At 40.9% G+C, this 9,711-nt stretch overlaps 1 non-coding gene across 1 annotated transcript; it reads right to left on the minus strand.

Moving 5' to 3' along the window:
• Positions 1-1,513: 1,513 nt before the first annotated feature.
• Positions 1,514-1,620, minus strand: LOC140840316 (small nucleolar RNA R71). Its single transcript, XR_012119902.1, has one exon. It is a non-coding gene; the product is annotated as a small nucleolar RNA R71 (small nucleolar RNA).
• Positions 1,621-9,711: the final 8,091 nt, after the last annotated feature.

Consider the following 9,711-nt stretch of genomic DNA (forward strand, 5'->3'; position numbering starts at 1 on the left):
GTGGCCGTCATCCGTCGTCATCTTTAGTATTTTCATTATTCAGTTTTTAATTCTTAGATTGTTGTTGGTTTTTATTATGAATTTTAGTAGCTAAACGCTAGATTTGTTGGGATTTGAGGGGATCCTACCCCGTACTCGTTGTTTAACATTATTTATCGACTGGTTTTATTAGTGATTTGTTTATGCTCTTTTTTGTTTCAATCGAAGCCTAGCTAACTTCCTTTGATTATTTCATGTTGTTAATGATTTCGATAGAATAATTAACAATAGGATCGAATAGTATAGACCACGGATTTACAATTTTAATAGATATACGGAATTGGATACGTGTCGATAGCGATAATTCACCCGGATGAAAGCTAGTGGACTCCATAGAACGTAATGCAATCTTGAACTGTTAAATAATTGAGGATACTTGATTACTGCATGTTTATGATTAGTATTAATATAGCTCGACAGAGTATATTAATTAGTCTAGGGAATTCCGTCGAATGCACGAGTAAGAGTCGAGTGTAATTATTTAAACACGAGTGGTAGGTGAACTGAAAATTCCCAACAGATTCGTTTCTCATTTGATTTTAATCCAAATTAATCATTGCTCTTTTGAACACATTTTCTTTGCATTTTAATTATTTGAATTGTTTAATTTACATTAGTTCAATCATCAACTCAATTTATCGTTGCTAAAGAGATTTTACCTGAAAATAAAAAGAGTGTAACGCAGTCCTTGTGGATCGATACTCGTATTCACTTACGTTTATTATAACTTGACTATCGTGCACTTGCGATATTTAAATCGAGCTTTCAATTATAAAATAAATTTTGGGACTATTCACTGTGCAAGTTTTGCTCGATCAAGTTTTTGGCGCCGTTGCCGGGGACTGTTGATTCACGATTTTTTATTTTCATTTAAATTCTTTAGTATTATTGATTTTATTGCTATTTGATACTCGCATTGTGTTGCAGATTTGTCTTGTGTTGCATGCGAAGATCACTCGAGATAAAGCTTGAGCCTTTTGACCCCGAGATTGAACGCACAGCTAGACGTCGAAGACAACAACAAAGACTCAAAGAACAGATGGAAAGACACGAGCAAGAACGTGGAGAGGAACATCGTGACAATAGACAAGTTGAGATACCACGTCGCATACCAATGTTGGATTATGCACAGCCGTCTTTTGATGGAGCACGTCCAAGCATCGTAAGACCAGTCATCCGAGCTAATCAATTTGAGATCAAGCCAGCTATCATCCAGATGATTCAGAACACTGTTCAATTTGGGGGAAGTGCACTTGACGACCCTAATTCTCATATAGCTGACTTTCTTGAAATTTGTGATACTTTTAAGTTTAATGGCGTGTCTGATGATGCTGTTCGTTTGCGCTTATTTCCATTTTCACTGAGAGATAAAGCTAAGTCGTGGTTAAACTGTTTGCCTGTAGGGTCTATCACTACATGGGAGGATATGGCAAAGGCATTCCTGATCAAGTACTTTCCTCCGTCGAAGACTATGAAGCTTAGAGCCGACATTACTACTTTTGCTCAATATGAGAACGAGTCACTTTATGAGGCATGGGAGCGCTACAAGGACTTGTTGAGGAGATGTCCACACCATGAGCTGCCGCTTGGGTTAGTTGTTCAAACTTTCTACTACGGTCTGATTACTCATAACCGTACCATGATAGATGCTGCGGCATGTGGTAATTTACTGAGGAAAACGGCTGAGGAAGGGTATGAGTTATTGGAGGAGATGGCTGCGAGTAGCTATCATCCTCAGTCTGATAGGCAAAGACGAGGTGCTGGAGTTCATCAAGTTAATGATTTGTCTGCGGTTTCAGCACAGTTAGAGGCGTTGAATAAAAAGATTGATGGGATGAGCATGAGTGGGTCGGCTATGCGTCTGCAAGAAATTTTCTGTGACAAGTGTGGGGGTGAGCATGACGTGCAGGATTGACAAGATGGCAATCCATTCTATGTGCCTGAGGGAGCACCGGTAAAACAAGTGGGATTCCAGAACCGTCCTAGAAATGACCCTTATTCGAATACATATAATCCGGGATGGAGGAATCACCCAAACTTTTCATGGGGAGGTCAAAACAACCAAAATCGCCAACAAAGAGGTCCACCATATGGGATGCACCAAGGATTCAAGCCAGAACCGCCTCGGGAGGAGAAATCCAATTTAGAGCAAATGATGACTAAATTTATTTCTGCCACCGAGACGAGATTTCAGAACCAAGATGCATCCATAAAGGGATTAGAGAATCAAATTGGACAATTGGCGAAGTTGATTGCTAATAGGGAGCAAGGAGCTTTGCCAAGCAACACAGAAGTTAACCCAAGAGAACATGTGAAGGCTGTGGAATTGCGTAGTGGGAAAGCACTCGAGTCTAATGAGGAAAAGACCAAGCACGGTGAGGATGAGGTGGAAACTCGAGGAGGTAAGTCTTCTAACTCTACACCTACACCTATTGCACAAAATAAAATTGTTATCCCCCCACCTTTTCCTGCAGCAATGAAGAAAGCTAAATTAGATGCACAATTTGGTAAATTTCTTGAGATGTTTAAAAAATTGCATATTAACATTCTTTTTGCTGATGCTTTATTGAATATGCCAAGTTATGCAAAATTCTTGAAAGATATCTTAGCAAATAAGCGGAGGCTAGAAGATCACATGACTGTGAATTTGACTGAAAATTGCTCCGCTTTAGTTCAAAACAAGATGCCTCCTAAGCAAAAAGATCCAGGGGGTTTCTCTATACCTTGCATTATTGGTGACATTAATTTTCATAAAGCTCTATGTGATCTTGGTGCAAGTATTAATCTGATGCCTTTGTCTGTGTTTAGGAGACTGGGATTAGGTGAACCCAAGCCAACTAGGATGTCGTTGCAGCTGGCTGACAGATCTGTCAATTATCCACGTGGGATTATCGAAGATGTTTTGGTGAAAGTGGATAAGTTTATTTTTCCAGCAGATTTTGTGATACTTGACATGGAGGAAGATGTAGAGATGCCTTTGATTCTAGGGAGACCGTTTCTGGCTACAGGGAAAGCACTGATTGAGGACCAAGAGAAAACTACTTTCACTTGCCCTTATGGTACTTTTGCGTTTAGGCGTATGCCCTTTGGTTTGTGCAATGCACCTGCAACATTTCAAAGATGCATGACCGCTATCTTTCATGACATGACTGAAAATTTCCTTGAAATCTTTATGGATGACTTCTCTATTTTTGGCTCCTCATTTAATGAATGTTTAGAGAATTTGAACTTGGTGTTAGTTAGATGCGAGGAGAGCAATTTGGTGTTGAATTGGGAGAAGTGTCATTTTATGGTTCAAGAGGGGATTGTGTTAGGACACAAGGTATCGGAGAATGGAATTGAGGTTGACAAAGCCAAGGTGGAAGTAATCAAAAACTTACCCCCACCTTCATCAATAAGAGGAGTTAGAAGTTTCCTAGGGCATGCTTGTTTTTATAGGCGTTTCATTAAAGATTTTTCAAAAATTGCTAAACCTTTATCCTCTCTGTTGATGAAAGATGCTCAATTTAATTTTGATTCTACTTGTCTGCATGCGTTCGAGATACTCAAGGAAAGCTTGGTGACAGCACCTGTTCTGACTGTCCCTGATTGGGAGTTACCGTTTGAGGTGATGTGCGATGCTAGTGATACAGCTGTTGGTGCGGTGCTGGGTCAAAGGAAGAACAAGGTATTTCATACCATCTACTATGCAAGTAAGACTCTAAATGATGCTCAATTGAATTACGCTACTACTGAAAAGGAGTTACTTGCTATAGTATTTGCGTTCGACAAATTTCATTCATACCTTGTTCTGTCTAAAGTAATTGTGTATACAGACCATTCTGCCCTCAAATACTTGCTTGCTAAGAAAGATGCGAAACCTAGGTTAATTAGGTGGATTTTATTATTGCAAGAATTTGATCTCGAGATTCGAGATAAAAAGGGTGTGGAAAATGTAGTTGCTGATCATCTGTCTAGGCTTGAGCATGTTAGAATTAAGGGGGTTGATGTCGATATAGATGACTGGTTTCCTGATGAACAATTGCTTGAGGTAAATGCGTGCCCTTGGTATGCCAATTTTGCAAATTTTCTTGTCACTGGCACACCTCCACCTAATCTATTGTTTCACCAAAGAAAAAGAAATTCTTTTCAGACGTGAAATATTATTTTTGGGAGGAACCATTTTTGTTTAAGATATGTGCAGATTCCATGATACGAAGATGTGTGGCAGAGGAGGAAACCAATCAAATTCTGAACCATTGTCATGACCGTGAGGTAGGTGGTCACTTTGGACCCATACGGACGACATCTAAGGTACTTGAATGTGGCTTCTATTGGCCAACTCTTTTTAAGGATGCTCGTTTGTACGTTCTCAATTGTGATAGATGCCAACGCACAGGTAATATTTCCAACCCTCATGAGATGCCCTTAAATAATATTGTTGAGTGTGAGATATTTGATGTGTGGGGGATTGATTTTATGGGTCCTTTTCCTGCATCTTTTACAAAGAAATTTATTTTGGTGGCCGTGGAGTATGTATCGAAATGGGTGGAGGCGGAGGCTTGTGCCACTAATGATGCACAAGTGGTGTTAAAATTTTTGAAGAAACATATTTTTAATCGATTTGGTGCACCACGTGCAATCATAAGTGATGGTGGCACCCATTTTTGCAACAAAATTTTTGATAAACTGTTGGGCAAATATGGTGTCACCCACAAGGTTTCCACTCCATACCATCCCCAAACTAGTGGACAAGTTGAAGTGTCCAATCGAGAGATTAAGAGGATTCTAGAGAAGACGATCAATGTGAATAGGAAGGACTGGTCCATTCGGTTAGATGATGCTTTGTGGGCTTATCGTACTGCTTTTAAAACACCTATAGGCACTACACCATATAGGTTACTTTTTGGTAAAGCATGTCATCTACCAGTAGAATTAGAGCATAGAGCATATTGGGCGACCAAAGCACTAAACTTTGATTTTGCTCTTGCAGGTGAGAAACGATGTCTGCAGTTGAATCAGTTGGATGAGTTTCGAGGACACGCTTATGATCTGGCACTATCTTACAAGGAACGCACCAAACGAGCCCATGATAAACGCATCATAAGAAGGGAATTCAAAGTGGGTGAAGCTGTGTTGTTATACAATTCTCGCTTACGACTCTTTCCGGGCAAGCTAAAGTCAAGGTGGTCAGGACCTTTCACTATAGCCAAGGTGTTCCCATCAGGTGCAGTGGTGTTGCATGATGGCAAGGAAGGGACGTTCACTGTGAACGATCAACGATTGAAGCACTATATCGGTGGCACAATTGAGCTACAAATTGGGGTCACTCGGCTCCATGACAGTCATTGAGGACATGGGTGAAAAGTCGAGCTCTAGACTGTAAATTGAGAACTACTTCTACTCCCTATGTTGAGTTTATCTTTTTCCTTTATTCCTTAATCGCATCATTTGAATTTAGGTAGTTGCATGGCATTGCATTCATTGTTTTTATTTTTTTATTTATTTCTTTTTTTCGAGAGTGTCTCGCTAGGGCGGTCAAAACCGACCGCCCCAGCGAGCCCTCGTCTTTTTTCAAAAACATAGCCACCGAAAAGGTGACCGCCCCAGCGAGCGAATTTTTTTTAAATTGGTTTTACTGGCGAGAACCATTCGCTAGGGCGGACACTTTTGTCCGCCCCAGCGAGCCCTCATATTTTTCAAATAGTCTGTCACCGAAAACCTCTCGCTAGGGCGGACACTTTTGACCGCCCTAGCGAGTCGCGCAGATATAAAAACCTTTCCCCTTCTCCTTTCTTCCCCACTTCGAACCCTACCCCTTTCCTCTCAAATAATCGGCGCCCCCTCCATCTTTTGTGCTTAATCCTTCTTCTTTGTTGATTTTTCAGGGCAAAGACTCCATCTTGGTCCATACTTTCCACAAGGAAGCACTTAGATTACAAGATTTTCTGCTCCGGTCATCTTCCACAAATTCCGGCGAGCTTCAACAATTTTCCGGCGGTTGGATATTTTGTGCACTCCACTCCCCACATGGCACCCAAAAGATCTAAGGTAACTCGTGGTGCCTCTAGTTCTCGGTCTACTCCGTCTATGTTTGTGAATGATAATGCTAGGGAGAGATATGAAAATGCTAGACTACATAGGAAACCAATCCCTGAGCGAGGATTTAGCCCGTGTATTATCGGTCAATTTGCGGAGTTCCTAGTAGCAGGAAGAGGGTGGACTGCCTTTGTGGCACAACCGAATGCAGCAGTGGTTCCGGTTGTGCGTGAATTCTATGCCAACGCTCCGGAGGGGAATGAGCATAAGGCATTTGTGAGGGGACATCTAGTCCCGTATGATTCCCATACGATCAATGACATGTTGGGTTTACAGTCGGTTGATGATTCGGCGTTTCAGGCGTGGGTGCTTAACCCGGATTATGATTTGATTATTCGCACACTCTGTTATCCGGGCACCACGTGGAAACAACCGGGGACGTATACGGTTTTTCTTGAAAAATTTTTGAAAGTGGACGCGGCATTGTGGTATGCGTTTTTATCTAAGAGATTGATGCCGGTCGGTCATACGAGTGATGTGCAGCGAGAGCGGGCGGTTGTTCTGTATGCCATATATACTGGGATGGTGATTGATGTGGGCAGGCTCATCTTTGGACAGCTCAACATGTGTATAAACAGCAGCAATCTGGCGTTTTACTTTCCGACGATCGTGACTGAGCTATGTGTCCGAGCGGGGGTGATATTTGCCGATGATGATGAGTGGCTACCGCCGATGAGAGCCATTGATGAGGCTCTTTATCGATCCAAGAGGGAGAAAAGACAGGCTGAGCTGCCCGAGGAGGTATTTTTTGATTATGGGAGAGCAGCTCAACCACCTCCGGCCTTAGGACATGCACCACCACCTCCGCAGCCACGCCTCCGTGCCATGCGAGATCGCATCAACGAATTGGGCGCTTGGGCCACTTATCAGACTGAGTATCAGGCCGTTAATCAAGCTCATATTCAGAACATCGAGTACTTGGTGCAGGGGATCTCCACTCATTTGGGCATCGACACGTCCGGACGGCCACCTGCACCCGCATACCCGCCACCCTTCCAGTTTCAGTACCATTATCCTATACCCCCAGCAGCTGACGAGGGAGTTGCACCGCCTGAGCATGACGAGGAGGATGATTTCTGACCAGGGGAGTTTACTGTTTCCCCTTTCTTTTTATTTATTCTGTCATTGCATTTGCATTCATGAGTTTTTTTGGTTTTTAGTGTTTGTTTCGTTTTGTGCACTGAGGGCATTGCACAACTCTAGTATGAGGGGGGGTAGATTGTTTTGGTTGTTTAGTTAATTGGCTTAGTTTCGTTGCATTTCTTTTGTTTGGTGTCGTTTATGGTGAGAAAACATAGTTTATGAGCCAATGATGATTTGAATTGATAGTTTACAAAAGTATTGATTGGGTCACTTCGTGAATGGTACTCTTGATTGTTAAAGCATGAATTTTGGTACAAAATTTGAACTTTTTGGGCACACATGTGTGGGGGCTAGAATTTTGTAGGAATAATGGTGAAATTTGAAAGTTTTGTGTGGTTAACTTGAAAGGCACCAGTTATGAGTTGATTTAGCATGTAAACCCGTGAAAATAAGTCGCTAATTGGGACCTTGAATGAGAAAATTTAATTTGCCTTGAACTTTACATTTACCTCCTTTCCAATGCACTGAATTAAAATGTCATACTCCTAACCAGCTGTAATCCAAAGTATTATATTCTTAGCCTAGGGAGTACATGTGTGAAAATTGTGCATTTAAAAAAAAAAAAAAAAAAAGAGAAGAAAGAAGGAGATATAAGGTGAGGGGGAGCCGAAATAAAAGGAATGAAATTCTATTCCTAGGCTAAAAGTTGGAGATGTAAGGAGACGAGGAAAGTCAGACGAAAAGTCTTGACGATTGCACAATGAAAATGATCGGTGTACTCCCAACTTTTAGCCACTTGAGCTTATTTTCCTTCTTTTCGACACCCTTATCTGCACTTAGAAGTTGAATAAAGTTCAATTCATGGCTAGTGATAAATGGACACGGGGATGCATGCTAGTGAGACTGGTATTGAAGTGTTAATTGAGTGACTCGCATGATTTGATAATTGATCCATTTGAAGTACGAATGACTAAACCCATCATGACACACACACACGTTCAAATTAGTGTCGAGATTTATGTGTAGATGAGAATGAGTATTCGGTTGCGATTTGACTTGATTGGTAGTGGGAAGGTAAACTGAGGCATGAACATAAACGGTGTTAACTCACCATTGACATTTACTCGTGTTACTTATTTATTTTTTGAGTAATTTTGTGGTTGTTGAGTTTGTTTAGTATCTCGTGCTTTAACCTATTTTACTCGAGGGCGAGCAAAAGGTTAGTATGAGGGGGTTGATAGGACTCGTTTTTACGTGTTTTTAGTGTTGGTTTTGAGTCGCATTCATGCATCATATTTGTTTGTTTTAGTTTAATTTAGCATTTTTCTAGCATTATTTAGCATATGACTGATCTCGTGTAGTTGGTGGTTATTTTGTAGGAATTGAACCAAAAAATGGAAGAATATGTGCCAAAACATCGAGAAGGACTCGCTAGGGCGGTCACAATTGACCGCCCCAGCGAGCATGTTGGTCTAGCCGAGGAGTTGTTGCGAAAGAGTCTCGCTAGGGCGGTCAAAAGTGACCGCCCCAGCGAACCCAGGGACATGGCCGAGGAATTTTCTGCGAGAACCTCTCGCTAGGGCGGACACTTTTGACCGCCCTAGCGAGGCACGAGATTTGAAAAGATTTGTTTCACTTTTTATGGACTCTATCCTACACCATAGACCTAATACACGAGAGGGGCGCCGTTTTGGAGGTGGATATCATTATTTTCATCATTTTTTCTTGGAGAAAAGGCTAGGAGCAAAGGAGATTCGAAGACCTCGAGATTTCCACGCGTCGTGGCCGTCATCCGTCGTCATCTTTAGTATTTTCATTATTCAGTTTTTAATTCTTAGATTGTTGTTGGTTTTTATTATGAATTTTAGTAGCTAAACTCTAGATTTGTTGGGATTTGAGGGGATCCTACCCCGTACTCGTTGTTTAACATTATTTATCGACGATTTTATTAGTGATTTGTTTATGCTATTGTTCTTTTTTATTTCAATCGAAGCCTAGCTAACTTCCTTTGATTATTTCATGTTGTTAATGATTTCGATAGAATAATTAACAATAGGATCGAATAGTATAGACCACGGATTTACAATTTTAATAGATATACGGAATTGGATACGTGTCGATAGCGATAATTCACCCGGATGAAAGCTAGTGGACTCCATAGAACGTAATGCAATCTTGAACTGTTAAATAATTGAGGATACTTGATTACTGCATGTTTATGATTAGTATTAATATAGCTCGACAGAGTATATTAATTAGTCTAGGGAATTCCGTCGAATGCACGAGTAAGAGTCGAGTGTAATTATTTAAACACGAGTGGTAGGTGAACTGAAAATTCCCAACAGATTCGTTTCTCATTTGATTTTAATCCAAATTAATCATTGCTCTTTTGAACACATTTTCTTTGCATTTTAATTATTTGAATTGTTTAATTTACATTAGTTCAATCATCAACTCAATTTATCGTTGCTAAAGAGATTTTACCTGAAAATAAAAAGAGTGTAACGCAGT

Source organism: Primulina eburnea, chromosome 8 (assembly GCF_022965805.1).
Source record: "Primulina eburnea isolate SZY01 chromosome 8, ASM2296580v1, whole genome shotgun sequence".
Lineage (NCBI taxonomy): Eukaryota > Viridiplantae > Streptophyta > Magnoliopsida > Lamiales > Gesneriaceae > Primulina > Primulina eburnea.